Below are 23,484 nucleotides of genomic sequence, written 5' to 3'. Positions count from 1 at the left end.
TCACCCTTGCTCCGGGCACAGGGAAGGAGTTTTCTGTTTGCTGTAGGACGAGACCACGCAAAGGAGGTGAGCAAGGCACACAAAGCTGGGGGTATCTTGGCCATGTGCAGTGCAGCTGTTGCGGGGAGCAGAGCTAAAACAGAAGGCTGTATGTGAGGATCAAAGTGGCTGGACACCTGAGCTATTCAGAGGAGTATTTCTTTAGTTTGTACTCTAGGAGGTTGCCTGTCACCTGCTTGGGGGATTCCATAAATGGGTCTGATCACAGAAGACAAGTATTTGGGATGAAATTAAAAAAAAAATCTAAGCAGATGGATGGTTTCTTTAATTCTCATTTCCCAAAGCAGAGACTAGAGACCAATTCTGAGCAACATTTCATAGCTTTTTTTTGTTTTGTTTTGTTTCCCCCATGCACCAAAGGGAACTATCTTCCCATGAGCTTTCAGCAGTTTCATTTTGCCTCTTTCATTTTATTTCTCTTGCCTAAAATACAGAAAAGCCATAAATGTTAAAAAGATACGTGCATCTCCATAGCTGCTTCTGTCAGCTTTGAACATGAACCTGAATTCAAAGGAGCAAAATGATCCATACTCAGAAAAAAAAAAAACATGAAACAGAGGTAAAACATAGCCAAGTCTTCACAATAAATCAGAGGAAGTTTGTCTGCAGTGTGATTCAAGACTTCATTTTGTGTGGATGGTGACATTTCAAACCTAAATATGTTATTAACTAGCTCTGCGTGAATCAAAAGCTCCGTGCTGTTGCTCCATAGAGTTTAGGTATTACTGACATCTGGCGGCAAAAGGCAATTCAAGCTCCTAAAATGCAGTCCAACAAGTACAGCTCTAGCAGTCTGTACACTCTTCCCAGGTTAGTGTTGATTCAGGTTATTTTCCAATAGACACAGCATCTGGAAAACAAAGCCATCATTGAAAATGTGGGGCTTCTGAATTTAGCCACAGGATAAATATTAAGAAATACCTGAAAGTTGATCATTATGAAAACCAGGTACCAGCTGCCCTTTGTTAATTAAAAATTACAAAATTTAAATTAAGATTACAGATTACAAAGAAAAAAAAAGACGATGCAAATCCAAGGCATTAGCTTTGATATCTTTTCTAAGTGACTTTTTAAGAAGTAAATGTGCTTTTGTGCAAATAAAATTGGAAACTTTCTCTAAGGTGTAACTATTGGGAAATGCTGAAAGGGAGAATTCTCGCCTCCTGTCTAATCTGAAAGCAACTCCTTTCTTTGCTACCCCTGTTTTTTTGCTTTTCTGTCACACTGGAACCAGTGAGAATCTCAGACTTGCAGCTGGTTGTCATCAGAGAGCTCAGGAGATTCCAATAGCAGTGCTAAAATCAACAGCTTAATATCACAAGACATTCCCCCCAACAGTAACACCTGCTGAGTTATTTTAAAATAAAATATGGAGGGCTATCCATTTCCCTTTAGGAGTTAGAGATGTTAAAGTTCTCATTTTCAGGTTAATCCTTAGGGTCCTGAGGGTTAAGAGCTTGCTTTCTGCCGGTGTTTTTTTTTTTTTTTTTTTTTTTCCCCTTAATAAAATCTGGTTCTGGTATAACCACTGGATTCCATGGTTGGGACTCCCAGAGAACTGCCAGCCCTTGGGAAATCATAGCAGAGCTGTGAGCTGGAAACACCGAGAATCAGAAACTGTGCAGGGATCCCTATAGCAGCCTCGCCTTGTCCAAGTGCCTATCTGGGACTTGTGCAGACTCTTGCGTTCCTCTGGAGACTGTGCCATCACTTATGGACCCTTCCTGAAGTGGTTGTTACAGTTTTTAGTATTTTCCTTTGCATGAGTTGAGGCCTTCAGAACTGTGGAGGAATAGCTCACGGTATAGTATTTCTTACTGTTAATCTTGGTAAGTGATCGCTTAAGCTGTCTGTGAAGCAGACAGATTTTTTAGGAGGCAGAAACCCTTTCTTAAAGGGCAGAACTTGTAGTTCTAGGATATCTGCTAGGGGGCAACATCTCTTCGCTAATATCGTGCTTCTAATTGTGAAAGCTGAGTAATGAAAGATCTGTAACAGGGATATAGTGTGGAGGAAGCAGGTAAAAATGATACAGAAATTTCAATAATAAATAACATTGGGATTCCTACAAAGCCAGAGAACAGCAATGGCCAGAAATCCTGAATGTATCTCCTGAGCCGGATGCTAATTTATAGCTTCATATACACAATTGTTCATCTTGTTGGTATGTGCATATGTCACACAGATTGCACGGGGACTCCACATGCAAGTAGAATTATGCACAAGTGTAGATTCAGTGCCACATATACTGCAGTAAACACTGCAGTACTGTTGCTACACCGTGAAGCCTAACAACTAAATATGTATCAGTCTCCTGCTTGCATTTAGTCTCTTTACACTGGGTCTCTAAGTCTTTAGAATGCATCAAGACATACGCTGTAAGTGACTGATGATTTTAGCAGGACACCAGAAAATCTGCTTTGTGCAAAAAAAAAGTGTGCTTCATGTTATAGAGATGATTTGGACCTAGTTGTAACACAGATGTAGATCTGATCATGAATAGAAGATCAGAGAAATAGACTTCAAGTGTCTCCATAGTTCATGCATCCCGTTACATATAAAGTGTAAGAAATGCTATGAATATAATTCATTTTCTATCTTTTTTTAGCATCCTTGAGTATACCATAAATGTTGTGCCAAAACTATTCTTCCTTTAGTTATACCATGTTGTATACATTTCTACTCATGTTGAACTGCAGTGTGTCTCACTTAGAAGAAATACGTTTAAAGTAGCTGTATGGCATTTGTAATATTTGATCACTTATGAAATTCAGCAACACCGATTCATGTGTTCGTTTTAGGACATGCTTACCTGCTGGCAGAGGGTTAGTATATCCCCTGGGAACATATACTTTATGAGCACTGTACTGGATTTGCAAGAAGGAAGAAAATTCACTGTGGAAATACTTCAAGAGAGAAATGGTAGAAATAATTCAGCTTCTTTTATTAAAAAACGTTTTTCATTACCATCTCCTTTAAAACTAATATACAAGTATGGATGCATTTAGCAGAGCATGAATTTTATAAAAGGCAAAACAGACAAGGACATAAGCAAATGAGTTATTTTACTTACCTGCGTAGTCCAATTGAATTCTTTACAGACTAAAGGACCTGGGGAGTATGATGAGTGGTTTAATTAGTTTTGAGCCATCATATTTAATCACGCACTATGCATTTTTAAAGTGCCACATTCATTCCACTTCTAGAAAGGCTGTTTCAGATCTTTTTATCGCTAGTAGTTTCTGGGACTTTGGAGCTCTAGATTCAGCATGAAGCAAATCTCTTTAACTGGCATCATCACATATTTAAACTAAATGATTATTCTCAAAGTCAAACCTTAGACTTAAATCAAAATCAGCTGGCAAGAAGGAAGTGCTAATGGATACCTCTGTGCTAAAGATTCAATTGAGATGTGGTTCATTGGCAAAGCAGTCAGCAAATTCCTTGATTCTTCCCTCTGATAAGAAATTCCAGTAGGGTATATAATAGCACAACAGGCAAAGAAAAGAAAACATATCTGTAGCAGTTAATTTTGTTTTGATAAATGTATTTTTGAGCCAGAACCTCCTACAAGTCAACAGAAAAAGTGACATCTCACCCTCAGTAAGCTTAAAAGGAAGGAAGAAGAGGCAAGAAAGACTTGCTGTGTGTGAATCTTGATTAGATGTAAAGGAAAGGAAGATACAAATTACAGCTCTCTTGATGATCTGTGTGGAAGAAGCATGCTTGCAATCGAGTAACCTGGTTTGGCCAGATTCTTTGCTGTATGAAGCAGCTTTGGGGTGTGATGGTGCTGTAAAGCTAGTGAGGTAAGTTCTGATGTGTATTTGGGCATAGGGAACCTGCTGGAGGTTACCCCTGGGGAGGCTCAGAGGATCCAGAGGAAATATGATTTCCAGATAAGACTGAGATTGCACCTGTGAGACCAGACCTGCTAGAGCCATCTTTGCTGTCTGCAGTGAGATGCCTTAGGGCAATACAGGAGTCCTGGAAATACTCTCTTATAGAAATGATCTGGACAAGTTTCACTTCCTGGTGCTACTATTGCAACGTACACAGACTTGGGAGAACTTAGTGGTCATTTGAGGTCGGTTTTGATATCTGTCTCTGAAACTGCACAGGTGAAATGTGTATTTTTTAATAAGCATTGAGATAAACTTAAAAATCACCCTCTCTGGCCTTTTTCAAAAAAGATTGATGGTGTGAATTTCAGAAAATATATTTCAGGGAAGTCTCTTCTTATTAATGCTTACTGTAATGTTTTAAAGCATTAAGTCTTACTTTTAAAAGAAATAAAAAGGGGAGGGAGAGAAGGGGAGGCTCGTATTTGTAGCTTAATTCCTGCTAGCAAATCAGTTCCACAAAGTCTGCAAGAGAAAACAAGAGAGAGAGAGAGGAAAAAAAAAAAAAGTTTTCTTTACCCAATAAGATGGCATTGCCATGCAGAAGTGCTTTGGAATGTTTATCACTTTTCAGTTCTTATTAATTGCAGCAGTAACACTACGACAGAACGTAGAAGTTGTGGCAACCCACAGTCTTTGCCCAGAAAAGTTTACAATCTAGATAGACAGGAGATGAAGGGAAATGCATGCTGGATGAAAGCTAAAGCAACGCCACAAAGTAATTTTTATAGAGCTAAAAATACACTGCTCAGTGCCCTTACAACTACATGGAGATATTCTAGCCAGTGATAGGCTTAAGTTTTGATATCTCATGGTCCTTCTGATGTAGTCTTAGGATTCAGAACTTTGCAGTAAAATTTATTGTTACTGCTTCTAACTCTGAGAGGACCTAAGGTATCAGTTCAGAAACCTGCAACAGTCATGTATATGGGGAAGCTGTACTGGGTCACTTATGGATGCTTCTAAAATTGTATCAGACAATTCTCCTACCTAGACAGAGGATGTACATAAAATAGCATAAGTATTTTTTTCCAAAACCCTTGAACTACTCCAGAGTTTATTTTTTTGTTTGTTTGTTTTATATGTATGAAGTATTTGGTGCATTTTGGTATGTCTGTGGCCTAAATATTTTACTGTCTTTTGTTGTGACTTCTTGACAGAGCTTGAGAAACTCTCAAAAAACTGTTTCTGTTTTCTACCTTCAAACATTGATTCAATAAAATCACAATGTTATTTGGAAACAGTTCAAAAATGACAAGAAAACAACAAACTTTTGCTGGAAACCTGTCTGCTTTCCTTTGCCTGGTTTGTCCGCATCCTAGACCAGCTCCTTTCCTAACTGGACCAGCTACTCCATGCCTTTTTTGAGGCACAGTACAGAACCTTAAATCTTTCTCATGTGTTTTTCTTTATTGTCCCATAATGTTATTGCTCTCTGAATGAAAAGACAGAAGTAATTAGTTTCCTTAAACAGTTTTCTTCCTACAGCTACTGTGGTATGATAATTTTCTTGATTGCTATTACATAGTTTTGGTAACCAGCTTAGAATCTGTATCTTTTTTCGATGCTAAAAAAGATTTGCTTTATTAGTAAAAAAAAAAAAAAAAAAAAAAAAAGTAATCCTGTGGCAATGACATTAGTCCTGGAATTCATAAACCTGAAGTTCTGTTGCCAGGGAAGGGAGGAGACTCTCTGAGTTGGCATGGCTCTGAAGGCAATCTAACCAAGTAGAAAGCTGCAGGGTCTCTGCAATTAAAGGAAAGGATGGAGGTTGGGATGAGAAAGTAAAAGAAAGTAAAAGAAGGTAAAAACTCAATCACATTTTGCCAAAAGCACAAATAATCCACTATTCTTCTTCAAGTGTCCCTCTGAGTGGCTTCTCCAATGGGTTTTTGAGCTCACTGTCCTGTTGTGGCTGGATATGTCAAGGTTTTCAGGCAAGCTCTGTAGGACAAGGCCTCACAGACCACATTTTATGTCCTTGTCTTTGTGGCCAGAAACATCACTGGTGCTCTGGGAGATGTTTCTTTGCTACCCTGAATTCTCCTAGCCCTGCTTTTTAAAGAAGGACAGTAAATATGCAGAGATGCACCAACTGCATAGTGGAGGTGGAAAGACAACTCTCAGTACTGCTCTGGTTTACTCTGATATACTAGGTTAGGACTCTATACTATGTTTGGCAAAATTAGGAGAATGCTCAAAGAATTGTTGATCACACAAGCAAGCTATGGGAAATCTTTCTTTAAACAAACAAAAAAGAGATTGTTTAAAAATAGGAGTTCTCTATGGTTCAAATTCTTGTTTGGACTTTGGCTTTTGTTCCCTCTGTCTTCCTCTTTTCTCATGATAATTGTGACTTTTTTCTTTCTCCACAGATTGGGGGATCACCTGGGAGGGTTGGTGCACAAAGAGCTGGAGTCTGTTCCATAACACCTATTAGTGCAGCTCACAACTCTACATCATGTGAAGCCCCCATTCAGAGTAGAATCAAATCACACTGAGATCTCTACGGAGAGATTGCTGTAGCACATCCTTGAACCTCCTGTGGAGGCACAACCCTTTTTACCACTAACTATTTTGAACTGTCTTTATGTGCTGTCCTTGATTTGTAACAAAACAGACATTAGCTGTGCAGCTGAATTTAGCTGAGCAGCTTGTTTCAAGTGAAAACTCAATTCAGGCCTGGTGGCAGGGTTTGATATATTTGTATTAACTTCAAAAAAAAATGCAGTGCCAATATAAGAATACTTTCTTTTGTGGGGAGTGGAATCATTATTTCCCTTTAAGATCAGAGAAGCAAAAAGACTACTAAGTAGAAACAGACTGCTGGACATAGAAAACCAGATGATCCCACAGCATTGCAAGTTTTATGGACAAATTGGTGAAGTTTGAGCACTGGAAAAGTTACTGAGCTCTGACATTTTCGCAAGATTCTTGATGCGAGAAGTACAGGCCAAAGATGCCAGAGCAGCAAGTGCTTTCTGCCACAGCTTTTCAGCAGAATCACAGCAGCAGCCTGTGGATTGAGCACTCCGCAAGTGCACCCAGCACATAAGGGAAGCTGGATGCCTTCCAACACTTGCACAATGGCTCATGCAACTGCAGATTGAGGCTGCATGTCTCAAAAGGCTACAGACCAAAGGAGCTAGAGCAGGACAACAGGAAACTCCACTTCGGTTAGTTCAGTGGGCTTCCCAAAAACTCTGCTCTTCGGCGTCCTTGAGGTGGCCCAAAAATTTGAGGAAGATGCTGAGGGAAGAAATTTCTTTCTAAAGTTTATCCCCCCAGAATGGGTTGCAGCATCTGTATTGCATTAATCTAAGTAACCTCTTGATACCTCGGAGTTTTGTAGTTACTGGGGAAAATTTGTGTGGGTCCTTTTGAACATTATTCTTGAAGAGTGCAAATGTGCTTTCTTATTAACTCTGCTTAAGTGCTGCAGTGTGTGCCCTCTCAAATGTTAAATAAGAATGAAGCATTTTCCTGAAACACTCGAAAGCAGAGATATATTAAAAATGCAGTAATTGGAATTCAGTTTAGATTTTAATTTTAAAAGATCAAAAGTTCCATTTTTCCCCTCAGTACTGGCTGGTTCAATCTCTTCTACGTATTTTCTTTGAGCTTATGATTTTTTTCACATTTTTTCCACATTTTTCACAACCCATGACCACATAGCTGAGCAAGGAGCTTTGCATGAGTATTAGTTTTGATCTCCTTACAGTGATTTTAGAGATCCTTAATAGTTTCCTACTTTTTTTCTTCTTTGTTCTTATGGTAACTTATTGCAAATAGCAGTGTGATTATTCGTTTCATTGATGAGAAGGATATTTAAGGTGAGCTTTTATTTGGTGCTCCTTTGAAGTATGTGTGCCCAAAAGTGTTACTATTTCTGCTTGATGCTAGGTTGGATATAGTGGAGATTACTTGTGAGTGTTTCACTGGGTATTCTTATAACATCCCTACAGGATCCTGAAAGTAAACCCAAAATACTTGAGAATTTAAACAAGACATTAAATGAAAGTGTACCCTGCAGTAGATTTCATTCACTTGAAGAAATTCAAGGCAGCTGAGCAAGGTGGAAGACTAGCCTACAAGCTTAGTTCAGAACTCTGCTTCCCCTTCCTTCCCCTTCTGGTTATGGATTAACAGCTGGGATTGGACCCAAATTCTGGAATTAGAGCATGATTCAAATCCAAACCTCCTGAAACTGGAGTTTAGATGGAGCCATTCTGGTTTATCTGTGACAGCAAATTCAGTTAGTGCAGCACTTTGTTATGTTTTCATGGATTTCATGGCTTACAAAGGCGGGAGCACACTCCCATGGGCTGTTTTTCCAAAGTCTCCCTTTTGTAGTGCTTTGATATATATTTTTCTCCAGTTAATGGTTACTGGCTTTTAGTACTGGGGAGGAAAAAAAAAAAAAAAAGCTTTTGCCTTTGTTCATGACTTTGCTAGAATGAATAAAATATATGTTTGCACAAATATTTTTAGCCAACAATCTGTATGTCCCTGGGTACTTTCCTTGTTTTAGAACCTAGGAGTGGTTGGAGTGAGGTACCTTGCATACATCTCTTTTGTCACTTCATCTTTTTAAGGAGGGGGTCAGAAAATATTATTTTTTTTGGTGTCTTTTAATCCTTAAATTATGTGTTGATCATTTTTAAGGCATTTTTTTCCTACTCCCACTTAAATTTCAGTTCTATAAAACCTAATCTCCTCAATGCTTACAACTTTTTCACAAGTCTCTGAAGCCGCAATTACAAACACAATTCCCCTAAGGGCATGAGGTGCACACAGGCACAAAATATTATGGTTTTGCCTGAGTGCCATACTGACCGTAGTACTTAAAATGTGGATTTGGGGACTTATTTGTCCTAAGGCCTCAGAAATGAGCTCTTTCTGTAGTATACGAGGCTACTTCATAAACATGTTTCATGCAACTCTTTTCCACCTTGCTCTCACCTGGTATAGAATTTGCCCTTTTAAGTGTCACTGGAGTAATACTAGGCAAGATGCAAGCCCTGAGTGATATTCTGTTGCTTTTTCTCATCTTTATCAGCCATTTCGTTTCCTATTCTCACCTGTTCACAGAACTTTGCATTCTGAAATATGCCATTATTACCCATGTTGCATTTCCAGAATCAAAAGTGAGAGCAGTGTTCTTGGGCTGCTTCATTTTATCCGCAATCTTGTTCAAAATCTGCCTTGATAAACATGCAGCAAGTTTTAAAAACATATGTATGGCTCGTGGTTTAATGCTGTTTTCTTTTTTCCCTACATTTTCCCTTTGTTGTACCCCTTGGTCTCCAGCTGTTTGCTTCCACCTTGATCTCTGTCCCTCACAGAGGTTCAGGTGTTGAGTTCCAGCTGCTTTGGAACTGCTTTGCCTCTCTTAGCCTTGTGAAGCTGATATTTAGCTTGTATTTCTTTGTGGAAAACTTCCATGTCCTGTGGTACGTATCCTAAAGACAGCTTTTCAAGTGTAACTGTGGCAGATTATTTTCACAGGATATGACAGATCTGTCTCTTTCAGTCAGTTTAGGAAAGCCAACAGTACTGGAATTTAAGACACTCAAAATGACTCTAGGATTCAGTATCCATGTCAAAGCCAGATAATGATTTAGTCTTGCTAATCCTGTTTTGCTGTCTGTCACTATTTTCTTTGAGCTTGCAAGAGGTCATTTCTTAACCTACTACCTTGACAGTCCCCCAAATTCAATGAAGCTACCTGTAAACTAAGGAAAGAAGAATTTGATCCTTGCTGTTTTTTTGCATAGATGATCCCATAAAAATTCTCTGGTCTATATTTAGAGTTGGTATTTGTAATGAGAGAAAGCGAAGGAAAATCCACATTACACAAAGAGCTTTAGTTAAGCAGCCCAGAGCTTTTAAAGAAGCTTATTTAGTAAAGACACCAAGCAAGTCACTGGATCTACAAAGGGTTAAATATGGTTTCCAGGTGTGGACCACAACTCCTAGCCAAGGGTGGAGATATCAACAGAATTGTAAATTCTTTCTATGCCCTCTTTATACATTTAAGTATTTAGATTTGAGGTTGCAGCTAAGTCAAATCCTGTCTGCTTCTTCCTGCTCTTTCTGAATGCCACTTTCTTGGCCTTCATGAACGCGAGACCAACCCTTTCACAGCAGTCAGCAGAACGTACGTATGTGTGGTCCCATGACATCACATTCTCAAAGGGTACTGAGAACTGGCAGTTTTCATTGTTCTACTTTTGTTATGGCTCACAGCTGACTGGATGGAGGAACTCTCACACAGTTTAACCAAGCGACTCTGCATTCATGTGTCATTTATGGTTAAATGATGTATTTATTCTTCATATAGTTCCCGAGATGCATCTCTTCTCCCAGAATTGCATGGCTCTCAAAAGAGCAAGAGCTACTGCTCTCCTCAGTGGGAAAGATTCTGGACAGACTTACGTACGAAAGAACTTGTAGAATATGTTACAATGAAAATAACTATCCTGAAAATAAGACTGTGCGATACATGTGTGTATGATGTGGAATGACACCACATGTGATCCACTGTGGGGCAATACCCGAATTCCTCTTGTATGGTGCTTTATGGTATGGTCTCTTTGAAGGCGTAGCTGAAACCAAATATGGGTGATGGAGCACTGGAACAGGTTGCCAAGAGAGGTAGTGGAATCTCCTTATTTGGAGATCTTCAAAACTCACTTGAATGCAGTCCTGTACCACGTGCTCTAGGTGACCCTGCGTGTGCAGGGGGGTTGGACTAGATGACCTCTAGGGGTCCCTTCCAACCTTAAGCATTCTATGATTCTATGGTACAAGATGGTGGCAATTTTTCACTTGTTTTCATTTACATTACGCATCATGAAGATCTTTGCTAAAGGTTTGCTAAATTAATTTTATTAAAATATTGTCCAACAGAAAACTAGGAATGGGGATACATTATGCTAGCTGCTGCCCTGAGAATCGGGGAGAAGGGAACACCATAAAAAGCTGATCAAGTTACTAAAACACTAACAGGTTTTAAGAACGCATTTATTTTGAATGACAGGTTAATTGTTGAGAGTGATTTAAGATGTGGGTCTGGAAACATTATATCAGTTAATACTTTGATTTTTAGCTTTAGCTGAACTATATTTTCTATGACTATATTTTTAAGGAAAATTGTAAGAATTAATAGGTTTCTCTTCCTGCTGAATGTTTTGGGAAATGAAAGAAGATGTATTGCTATCACTGTCAAGGCATTTTTGTGTGGTGATTTTTCTCTGAAATACGGTGGGTTTTATGCTTGGAATGTATGTATTACAGACTTTTTAAATGCATTTAATTTGCCTGCATGAAACACTTGAACTATATTAATATAGTTCACATGAACTATATTAATAAATTACTCAAAGAATTACAGAGGAAGGATTGAATTCAGAAATTCCCTCACAATCATAGTCACCTGAAATGCCTCAGGTTATCACTAAATGCCTTCCTTAGTGATATTTAATCAAATGTAATCTGCAGTAAATCTCTCAGTGCCATTAAAATTCTGCTAAGCATCACTTATTACTTTTCTGGAGTTTGAAGTAGACCAAATTTGGTTTCATCTCTGGGACGAAAAGAAAAAGTGGAGAGAAAGGTATATTGACAAAGGAATCTTTTTTCCTACTTAGATTTAGCATTAAAATAAGTCTGTTTCACAAAGCTAAGATAAAAGAATTGATATCTCTCTTTCACATGTAAGTTTTTGCCCATTTTCAGTTTTGATCTGTCTTAAGATTTTTACTTTTCTGATGAAAATGGGTTTATTTTTCATTTTTATCTTTATCCCAGAGCAAAAAATGACAGTTGGTTTGAACTAAGTTCACAGAGGTCAGTGAGCCCAGTGGAGCTACACCAGGGATGACAGCTACCAAAAACATCCAGTCTTCCTACGTGCAACACAACTCATGATTGCAATCTTGGCTGAGGCTTATCCTAGCACCCCAGCTCCTGGGATCATGTGGTTTTGTAAGAATCTTCACTTTTTGATGACTTTTTTTTTTTTTTATAAAGCACTAAAAGTCACAAAAGACCTGCACACAGGGGAATTGAAATGCAGTCAGGCAGAATCAACTTCTGTATTTGTTAGAGTTCTTAATATATTAAGACTTAAGGGTCATTTTTTTACAATGCATATGATGAAACTGGCAAGAGGAAATATCAGAATCTTCAGTAAATGTTGATCACATTAATGGGAACGTGCCTTGCATGTCTAAGCAGTTGTTCTAAGCAAAGACTTTGAGTTACAATGCAGATGAAACTGAAAAATAGGGTTGAGGGAAGAACTCAACTGTGAGAGCTGCTGCCCTGGCCTTTGAAGATGACCCTGGACAGTGCTGTGTATCAGAAGACCAAAAACGTCTATGAGGTGACCACCAAGCAGTGCTTTCCCAATGGATCGGAGAGCGCTTTGTAGAGCTAGGCCAGTTGACTTGTTTTTTGCTCAGCTAGTGATCTGCAGGGGGAAACTGTGGCATATAATACTGTGCGTAAACTTCACTCTGTTTGAAGTTTCACTTTTCTCCTTATTGTGTGGTTTTCTATGGTAAAATAAGGCAAAAAGTTAAACAAGTACCATATGTTCCTTATCAGTCAATGGTTTTAGGACAGCAAAATTACACAATTTCAGTACATTCTGCCAGCTTTCTGATTTAAACCATTTCATATGTGCCATTTTCATTTGGAATGGAGTCCATCACAAAATCTAACCCAATCACTGGAGTCATCCTTGTTTCACAGACCCCCATTTCCTTACTTTGTTTAGGTTTGTGTGAAAAAGCAGAGGATAATGAACTAACAATGAATGTGGTTGAGTGAAAGTCCTCAGTGCTCAGCAGTACTTCTGGGCAGCTAGAAAAGCCAAGACATTGGCAGGCAGGTGTTTATCTCTCTCTGAAATTAAGTGATGAACTTAATAAAACTAGCTATATCAGGCTATCTCCAAATATGCTGAGCATGCGTGTATTTACACTGCATAACTTCTGGTGCCTAATTTAGATGATTGGCCAAAGCTTGTCTCCCTGTTCAACCAGGAAAGATGGGCTTGCTCAGCCAGGAAGGATGGTCATCTCCAGCCCAAAAGAGCAGTTGAATGTAGATGGTTTTCTGCTGGAGGCACCTCTCCCACTTCTCTCTTCTGACCATAGGAATATGACAGCAGTGAACACCCCAGCATGCATGATTCACCCTTTATGTCTTCTGTAGCTGAAAAATTTCTTATTTCTGTCACTCACTGGAAGGTCTAAACAGAACGGAGCATGATAGCAGCAATCTGAATGGTCTTTAATGGTATTTTCTTTTTTTTTTCCTTTTTTTTTCTCTCTCTCTTTTTTTTTTTTTAGGAAGATATTTTCAATTATTGTGGTGAAGGTTCAATTCCTGATGGTTTTTGCATATGTTTTTGGGTTTGGGTTGGGGAGACAGTAAGGAACAATAAGGAAAGAGCAGTTTGACAGAAAAAAAAGAGGGTCGTGGTGGTGTCAAACTCAAAGTGGAAAGTTTTTCAAGGGGGAAAACACGAAAGAATTCTGAGAGACAGCCAGGATCTGGGTTCAAGTGCTGTCTGCTGGGAGATCTGTCCAAATTTATATCACTCTGACCAAAAGTGCCACCAAATAAGAATGAAAAGAGCACCTAAATGGCAAGGTCAGGTGTGCACCATTTTCCCCAGGGCTGCTTCTTTTTCTTTTGCTCATTTTCCAGAGCACTGCCTTCTGTGATTATGGCTGTCAGACACCCCTCAGCAGAGGATGAAGGCACATGGTGATTAGTGGGCATTTTGGAAAGGCTGCACTGTCAGAAAAGATTTGTGTTATTAAGTGCTGCAGGTTGCTTGGGACCAGAATGAGAGTTTTGGAGGAACAGAGATTCCCATCCAGGGTAGAGGAAAGGTGATGAGAAGTGGTCCTTCCCCAGCGTGGGTCCATGCACCAGTGTCATCACTTGCTGTGTCAGAAATCTGATTTTTCAGTTGGATCTTGGGTGTACTCTGGCGGGCTAAGTAATATCACTGGTGATAAGGAGTTATAAATAAGAACTACTTTGTGCAGAGGCTTAAGTGCCAAGACAAGGCTGCTAGTAGGAGGACATATTTAGCACAGAGAATGGAAGATGGGGGGCTGTAAGGCAATCTGGGAAAAGGAAATGACTGATTACATTAAGTAATCTGTAAAATCAAGAAATTGATAAAATGAAACTGGCTACCTCATTAAACAAGAAAACAGTAAATTAATAAGCAAAACTGCAGGCAGAGGCAAAATACTGCCTGTAGTTTGATAAAAGGAGTAGAAGATAAGCTTGAATCAGTCTGTTAGCTGAAATAAGCAGAGCATTGCATGTCTTGGGGAATTCAAGGGAACCTAAGGAATATTTTCACTCAAGTGTGAATGCTGTCATGCCTCTCTTTCCAGAAGAGCCCCAGATGTTTTTGCTGGTGCTAACTCAGCTCCTGGCCATTCTGTTGAGAGGTTCAGCCCATGAATGTGGGAGTCATTACAGTGAGGTGAATGAAAGCGATGAATTCAAATGTTCCCTAACATAGGGCAGGAAGGGGCAAGAAATGATTTTGACTAAATCTTAAATCAGACACAAACTCTGTAGTTGATCGTATCTTGAAAAAGACTAGGAGGTTACAGTGTTGTGCATGTGTTTATAAACAGCTCTGTGCTGATATTTTACCATGTTCTGTAGGATATTTTCCTGAACCTTATGATGGAGATGGTCGAACCAAAACTTCAGATACCAATACCTTTCATTGGGTCATTTTAGCCTTTTTAAAACCTGAAATGAATTCTTGGTTGTGAACACCTTTGAACTGTGAAGAAAGCTTGTATTTGAGTGGAATAGATTGAGCAATCTTCATACTACTGAAACTTTCTGCTCCCAAATCTAGTAAACTCAAATGTATTCATATATACAAATACGCATATCCTCTTCCACCTGGTAGCCATTCCATATGGCAAGCTTGTTGCAGTCTGCCAGCCTCCTTATTTTGAATTTCATGTACTAATGGATTCTTTCCTAACTTGGGTGAGGTGGTTTAAACTACTGCATAACTCTTGAGTTTTTCTGTGACAGCAAGTGTTGGATAAGTGCAAACTGGTAGAAATTCAAGCTGCTAATCATACAAAAATAGTGTTTCCTTGTAATCAGTTGGTTTTATTTATCATCTCTTCTTCTCCCAGACCCTGTGTGATTTTTCAGATCAAAACCCTGAATAGTCTTAGCACACTTTGAATTACATAATTGTGCTGCTGCAGGTCATGTGGCTGGCTGGCTGAGTAATTCCCTGCAGAAGGAGACAAACTGCATGTTAAAGAGCTCAACAAACAGTGTTTAAAATACAAACGCATGGCAGTAGTGTAGAATACCCACGCTGCTTTCTCCGAAATCCCCAACTGCTGCCGCAGCTGTGTGGAGGCTCAATTCTTGGTTCCAAGCTCAATGATTTGAGGGAAGAGCCCAGGTGGGGAGGGAGAGCGAGTTGGTCCTTTGGCTTGTTTCTTTCTCCGTCAACAAGCCCCCGCCTCTGAAACTGCTTTCATCTAACGTTTATCAAAATGAACAGTTCCTCGGAGACCTCAGCGATAAGCTAGGAGTCATCCTGGGGGAGGTAAGAAGCAATCGCATTCCCTACCGCCTGCAAGCTGAAATCCGTTATTACTTTTCTGCAGTGATGTAAGGCTAAAAGAGGGAGAGCAGCTGCCATAAAAAATGTTGGGTCTGCAGAAGACCCTCTTCATTTATAGGTAATGCCGGGGGGTGGCAGATTTAAAACTGAATGTGCCCGTTTTGCAAAAAGCCCCATTCTCCGTTAACAGAACAGTTAACAGGATGGATTGCTCTGACCTCTGCATCTTCCTTTCACATGGAAGTTGGTCATTGAATTGTAACTTGTTTTTCAACTAGCTGAAGGCAGAGGAGAAAGGGTTGTGTGGCACCACGAGGCTGGATGGGTTTGCATCACGGGTGTGTTTTCAGACCACGGCACTTAGGAAGGCTGCTGCTCCATTCCGGCACGCACGGCTATTGCAGAGCAAGGGAGAGCGTGCAGAAGCAGCTCAGTGGTCTCTCTCAGGTAGGCAAAAGCACAAATCATATATTTATTTCTGCCTATTTTTGTTTCTCAGAGCGCTGATATCGTTAGCACCTAGCATTTGGGTTTAAAAAGTGCTCTTTTCTGCTTTTGGTAGTTAGGTGTGGTGGTTAACAGCAGCTGGGAGTGTGTGCCTAGAGCTAGTGTGTATGAATGAGGAGATCAGATTTTAGCTGTGCTAAAAATCACTGAGGCATCTGGGATTTGCAGACTGGAGGATTCACTTGCAAATGCTACTGCAAGTCAGAGCTGCTGCGGTAACTGCTGAATAGCAGCACATGCAACTCTGAGGTGATGTAAAATGTTGGGTAGAAAACCTGAGAAGGCCTTGTGATCCTGTTTTCAGCCCTCTGTTCCAAGCAAGCATAGGAAGGGGTGGGGAAAATACTGAGGTGGGAGAAATGATGCTCTTGTGCTGGATTTGTTTATTTAATTTAATTTAGTTGTTGACATATGAAATGAATTTTCTGCAAGAAGATAGAAATTACAGCTGTGTTTTACTGACGGCAACCAGAAGCAATCTCTGTATAGCTGCATACAGATTTGGTAAGCCCATAACCAAGGGGGTGATATGGGAGGACACAGGAGGACAAAAAGAAAGGCAAAGAATTAACTTAGAAATGGAGTTTAGACTTTGTGTGAATTTTATGTGCTCTATGCTGTGATTATGTGAAGTTCCAACATCTGTCAGGCTGGAAAGAGCTAAGGAAGAGCTAAGATCTGAGATTAGGAAGAAGTGTGGAAACAATCTTTCACTGCGCTGAAGAAGATAGCACCTTCAGACAGGGGCTGGTCATCTCTGTCATGCCTTCCACCCTGGATTTCGAGTACAGAGTTAGCCTGCCTTTCTGTCTCTGAGATAAGCAGCAATATTTGCCTGTTTTATTTCATATGAAGAAACCAAGGCATGGGAAAGTTGCGAGTTGCCATGTGGGTTTCTGACCAACCTAAGACATGACAAGGAATGGAGGTGCTGGTAGTTGGCATAGGGCACCATGCCTACAGACCTGCTTAGTAGTTAGATAGGCATGCATGGTATGAAGCAAAATGAGAGATTTGCTCTATGTACCTCTCTGCTGTCTTCCATCACAGACAAAATAGATGCTGAAACTCAGACATCTGTAACCAAGCTAGACATCCAAACTATAGAACAGAAGCCTTTGGAGTCTAGAATGATGAAGCAACTTAGCCAGTGCACTGTGTGTCAGATCTATTTTCCTTGAAATTAATTCTGAGTGGAGATGCTCACAGTGAAATGGTTGCAGCTGAAACTTTGATAAGCAGAAGGCAATCATCTTGCTGGCGTGCAGCAGAGATACTGCACTGGCATTCCTGAAAAGCTGGACCCTTGTAAAACTCATGTCTTTTATTTTGAGACTGCAACCCTGATTCTTCTGCTCCATAAACAGAGGTTGGTTGAAACTGAGACACAGTCGGTCTTCTCATTTGGTTTATCTACTTGAGCTATGGTTGCTATGACCTAGACCAGAGAGTGGCATGAATCTGCAGTGGCATGTCCTGAGATAGACACTTAGGGAGACATTCATGTCTACAATAATGCCTTTGTTTGAGATGAAGTTACAGGGAACATTTGTGCAGTCAAATACCCTCACAACTTCTCTAGACAGTCCTTATAGATTGCTAAGCACATCAGTACACTGTCTTTTGAAGAAGAAAAAAATTATTTGACTATCTTCTTACAAAGTCTTTCTCTATGTTCTCTATCCTTTGGAGATCAGGAGTTGAATGAGCAGAGTCACGGATATTTCCATGCGTTATCTCTACTGAACACAGTAATGGTTACAAGTTGATAGCTAAGGAAAGCACGGATCCATTGATTTTTGTAAGTGGTAGTCAGTCAAACTGAAGATTAGATCATTAATATCTCTGAAGGAACCATCATGCCTTATTGGATAAATGATCTGCAAATGAGAACTTTTCCAAGGAGACTGCATGTGATACGTGACGAAGAAAGAGAACGATCCTAACTCAATCTTTCCTATGTTAATTAGTGAAAACTTCTGGCTGAACAGAGTCCTTGTACTCTCTGAAAGCGAATTGAGGAACAAATTAGAATTTGCTCATTTTTACTTTGACCCCCAAGCAATAGATTGCTGCAGGTATTTAAGTCCAGATTTCCCATAATTTCCAATGCTACCACTATCAGATAGTAGAACAGAAGGTGTTTTTAACAGCCAATCAAGTTAGTAAAGGAATACCTACATTTGTCATAAAGTCTGTGTTTTAATATTAACCTGAAATCTGTGGAGGATTGCATTTACTAAATAGCATAAGTAGAGAAGCTGCAAAATTCATTTACAGAATTACAAAGCAAATGTTGTAGCTGTAGTTTTGAGTCTGACTGATATTGTAATACTTCTGTCTTTCAGTAACTAATTTCACCCATTCTTGGCATGATAGAGATATGAAAAATAGCTATAAACATGGGAAAAAGTACCTGTCTCCTAACAATTTTTAGATCACCATAGATTCACAATGTTGTTGACAATTTAAGAGAACACTAGGGACGTTTTTGATGGTGAAAAAAACCAGCTGTTTTCATTTGCAGGAAGGGAGAAAAATTTGGGGGATAAGTGACATTTCATAGATTTTTTTTCCCCTCGAAACAGATGAATATGGATGATGAGAGCAAGCCAGTGCTATGCAAGGAGTAATATTATTACTTGAAAATAATGTCACACTTTGAGGTGTTTCAGGACAATAAATAGGGGAAAAATTCCCATGCGATTGCTTAGAATTTACTCTATTCCAAAACAAATTTGTGCACATCTCTCAAATTCTTCATACCATTTTCTTTAATTTTTAGGGGTTCAATTTGAGTTAAACAGGTTTTCCCAAAATTGTTTTCCAGCATGGCCAAATTCATTTTTGAATAAACCAACAGTACCTAGTATAATGGAATAACTTTTAATGTTAAAACTGTGCTCAATTCTGTAGCATTTCAGAATAAAGGTAAGACTGAAGTGTTTTAGAACTTTAACTTTAGATTGTTATTCTTTAAAACTGTAGAAGATATTTGGAATATTCTCTAAGTTGTACTACTCCACTGGACTGAATCCACCACAGAGTGGATGGACAGAGGATTTGGAACATGAAGGACTTTTGTTTTTCATTTTAATAGTTTATATACACCTAGAAATGTTGTGCACAGCACTTAAAATACATAAAATAAATAACTTCAATATTCTTTTGAAAAATGATGATCAAGATGAGCCCTCAGAATCTGCATGTATTTGATATCAGCTCAAAGCCTTTCTGAGAATGAACCGGCTCAGCTTTTGGATACAGGAGAATTGCACAGAAATTTGTCTCTCTTTGTCCCTTTCCCACCTTTTGCTTAATGTAGTGCAATGAACTAAAACTTGAGACTTGTAGAGCACAGTTCCCTCTAATAGAAATATCTGCGGATTAATCAGGCTGCAGTACTTAATGTTAAATCTTGCTTATTAGAAATGACTGTTATGCCATGGTAGTGAGATTTCTTTCAGTTTTACTGCCTGAGCACTGCTGATCCAGACAGCTAAGAGTTCAGGTGTCATTTTATGCTTAACTGTGCTCTACTAACTTGGCAGAGTTGGAGGAGGGAAAGGAGGAGAGAAGATTGGAGGAAAAACAAGGATCGCATTTTTAAGGAGTGAAGAAAATAAAGAAGCAATAGCTTTTCTCCTTAGGTTTTTGTTGTTATAAGCAGATATGTAGAGTTGAGAGAAAAGATCCAAATGATATAACTAGACAAATGGACCTTCTTCATTTTCCAAGGCCAAATTAATTACTCCCTGGAGACCTGATACAGGTGAGTTTTAGGTCTGGAAAGGAGCATTATAGGGTGTTGGTGGGACCATTAGCATTGAGAGGTCCATTGACTCTTTGCTGTTGCTCCCAAGCTATGGCCATCTAGTCTTTGAACTTACATGTGTCATTCAGGCTTTTCATGGATGTTCACCCTACAACAAGAAAATTATCTGGGAAGATTTCATCTGTACTATCATCTTGTGCGTGCTTAAGGAGTAAAGTAAGCAAAGTCCTTTGAAGAAAGTGATGAGCTTAGCTGTTTTTCATATGACTTTATTACTCTTGTTTTTAAGACAGATCCTGAGTCAGGGTGAATGGTATAGCTGTGCTGGACTCGACAGGGCCATCCTGTCTTATAGTAGCAGAGTACCCAGCTGTTTTGAATAGTGTTCTACTCATTTGTGCATCTCAGCGTGAAAGAAACTGGTCCAATTCACAAGTCGCGCAGATAGAGTGGCTCCAAGGCCTAAGGACATAGCCCTAAGCAGCTGGAGTGTCTAACTCGAGACTTAAGAAACCTCCTATAAGAGGTAGAAGTTTTTGCCTTTCTGCCAAAGTCATAGCCACGTGTAGAGACAACTAAATGATGGTGCTCTTAGTTATTTATGGATGTCTGAACTAGCAGAAGCAGTTAGAGAAGCTCAGTAGGGGTGCCATGGTGTTGAGCACTGTTTTATTGGGTAATGGTGGTAGGGTTGTTTGCTTTTTGAAAAACAAAAACAACAACAACCTAGATGTGAAATTCAACTGACATGAATCATGCACCATTTCCCCATGTTTGGCTTTTTAATTCTGTGGCATAACTTTTCAGAAGTACCAATTGTTTTTACTTTTAATATATGCAAGTCTGGGCTGGTCTAAAGCAGGCTGTTCTATGGAAGGTAGTTGAACCAGCACCAATCTTTTTGATTTATTTTTCAAGATGAACTCCAGATTTTACCTTGGAAGCTGAAATCTTTCATTTTCATTGTGTGGACACTTATAGCAGCTTTCTTATTTGTGAATAAGGAAGACTTATTCTTTAGAATAGAAAGCAAATAATGCAGTGAATGGTCTTGTAGGGGCAGTCAGCACAAGATTAAAACTGGGAGTATTTCTGTAGATGGAAATATTCAGATGACATATTCTTACAGCTATTAAATTCACTGCTGTTTTCAGGTCTCTGGGGCCTCTGCGTCATTTTGGCATGGTTATAGCCTGTTTTGCATCTGAACTTGCTTGCTCACAAAGCGCTTTTCCCTGAAGAAGTGTTGTTGTAATTGCTGCACTCGCAACCTTGGTGCTGTCACTTATGTGTCTCTGTGTCTCCCGGAGCCATGTTCTACTGGAACAAAGATGTTTCTTTGATGTCAGCTGTGGTTTGAAATTTCCTGGCTTTGTTTGAGGAAATTGTATTTAATGCTGAGGTTAAAATTGATGGGATTTAGGTCTACGTTTTTCAAATAATTGATGGGAGCTTTTGTTTGTTAATTTAGTCAGCTCTACACACCTTAAAACAATCTGTTTTTTAGAAAACTCTACCCCCTTGATTTTGAAAAGTCTTTCATGCATGTCAGGTTTGGCCCCTGTAGTTGTTCGTCATATTAGAAAGCTTGGGCCTTCAGATTTACTTTGTTTGTTTATTCATTTATTTTTAATAGTCTGTCTGCCCAAACTTAAAGGGAAATTAATCATAATATGGGAGACATTAGGGTAAAAAGACTGTTTTGAAGTGTCAATGCAAAGGGGAATTTTCATCATGTCAGAATTTCAGAGATTAAATATGATAAAGTAGTGAGAAGTTACATCTATGTAAAAACCTCAGCAGAATGTTAATCTGTGTTGCAACTATTTTGTGATATGCTTTCTTTTCTTCTCCTTAAAACAAATATACCAATTATCTAGCACTAATTGATATTGCATCGGTAAGCAAAAGGTGTGTCTTTGTTTCTCGTGCCAGTTTTCTGTGTTGAATGTGCATGTCTAAAGAACCTAGCTGCCTTTCTTATGCCTCCAGCATGGTATAATGGACAAATGACTGGAGATGATAACTAATCACAACTAGAGTTGGAAAATGAAAGAGTAGCTCTGAGGAGCAGGACACATAGCTCTACACTGAGCTTGGCACTGATGGATTCTCCGAGGCAGAGGATAGATGCAGCTTGCCATTTGGGGATGCCCAAACAGAGCACGTTCCCCACATCCCAATGGGACATCTGCCCTTTCTGTAAAGGCCTGTGCTCCAACCAGCCTGAAAAGGAAGAACCCAGAATACTTGGGTATCTGCAGGCTTGTGCACATTTGTCAAAGTTTCCTGCTAGTCTGAGGTGGATGTTGAGCGTGCTTGCCAGGAGCACACACATCTCTGCCTCTTGCATGAAACGCCCAGCTGCCAGGGAGAAAAGGACTTAGGCACCAGCTGAAGCCAAATAAGAATATTTTCTTTAGCTTTGCTGGTAGAATCTAGAATTCTGCACCTATTACTTCAAACTGAATGTGCACTCTGGCAACATATAATTAAGTGTAGACTTGAGCACTCTTGAGATTATAATGAAGCACAAAAGCTCAAGGTACTAGATTATGTTGCCAGCTCTTATGATAGGCAGTGATTTATCAATTGTTGTGCTATAAATGCACATACAACACTGCTGAAACAGTATTTCTATTATATAGAGCAGAAAATCAAAGCTAAGCAGTAGAACTCATGAATATTAAGCTAGAGATACACATACATTGTAGCAACACTTAGCAATGTTCTCCCCATATTTCCCATCCTCCTCTTTTGTTTCGTGGGAACATAATTGCCAAAGTCATTAATTTGTACTGGTAAAAGTCTAAAAGAAAAAAAGGAAAGCTAAGGGAAGTATCTCTATTTCAAATCAAAAGTGGTCACTGTGTTACTTAAACCACTTGAAAATGTGTTATTTAGAGTAGTAGAGCAGTGGCAGTCAGCCTGCTACATTGTGTTGCTGCATCTCAGGGCATGCTTTTTGGAGCTGCTTGTCGATTTAGAGGAGATTTTGCATGGGGACGGAGATGCATTCAAGACCAACTGGGGCTTTTGTGAGCAAAGAGTGCGCTTGCCAAGGGAAATGGCTCTTCTAGAGAGGCTTTCTGGGGTGGTCACCTTTCCCAGAAGCACTGGTCCTGCAGCGCGGAGGGCTGCCAGGGTGGGAGCACAAGGCTCTGGCACACGCAGCTTCCCTTACCCAAGGAGATTTCTGCTGTATGATTGCTTCTGTCTTCCACCACATGATATATTCCCTGCTAAGTGTAATGGAAAGCTACTGCTGTAATTAACTCATCGATTGTTTATAACAATTGCTAATTGTACCTGGCTGGGAAGCTGGGAGGATCTCACAGCCATTAATGCAACTGGATAATTATAGATTTTTCTTCTCATATTTTTCTGTAAAGCAAGTTTTCTTTGCAGGAGCCTTTATTTCTGGCCAGCTAACTTTCAGTTCCATGAATGGAAAATGCAGGCTAGCAATCAGCCCTGGGGCAGCAAATGGGATGAAGATATTTCAAACCTCAGTAACTCTTCTCCTTTAGGAATGCTAGAAAAACTGTGTATTCAGTTTTGGATGTAATGCATGGAGGCAGCTACGAAGT

General features: G+C 39.5%; 1 protein-coding gene across 5 annotated transcripts in view; it reads left to right on the top strand.

The window, feature by feature from the left end:
• PHACTR1 (phosphatase and actin regulator 1) overlaps nt 1-23,484 on the top strand; it is a 290,390-nt gene that overhangs the window by 109,119 nt on the left and 157,787 nt on the right. Inside the window, exon 1 of one of the 5 annotated variants that reach the window (XM_088521730.1) lies at nt 15,432-15,594. The exons of the other annotated variants lie outside the window; for them this stretch is intronic. The gene's annotated coding sequence lies outside the window, so the exon portion shown is untranslated. Of the gene's footprint in view, nt 1-15,431; nt 15,595-23,484 lie in introns of those variants that run through there. 5 annotated transcript variants of the gene reach the window in all.

Source organism: Tinamus guttatus, unplaced genomic scaffold (genome assembly GCF_059628265.1).
Source record: "Tinamus guttatus ecotype Peru unplaced genomic scaffold, ASM5962826v1 Tinamus_guttatus_pri_ptg000131l, whole genome shotgun sequence".
NCBI lineage: Eukaryota > Metazoa > Chordata > Aves > Tinamiformes > Tinamidae > Tinamus > Tinamus guttatus.
This window is presented reverse-complemented; position numbering and strand designations above follow the sequence as displayed.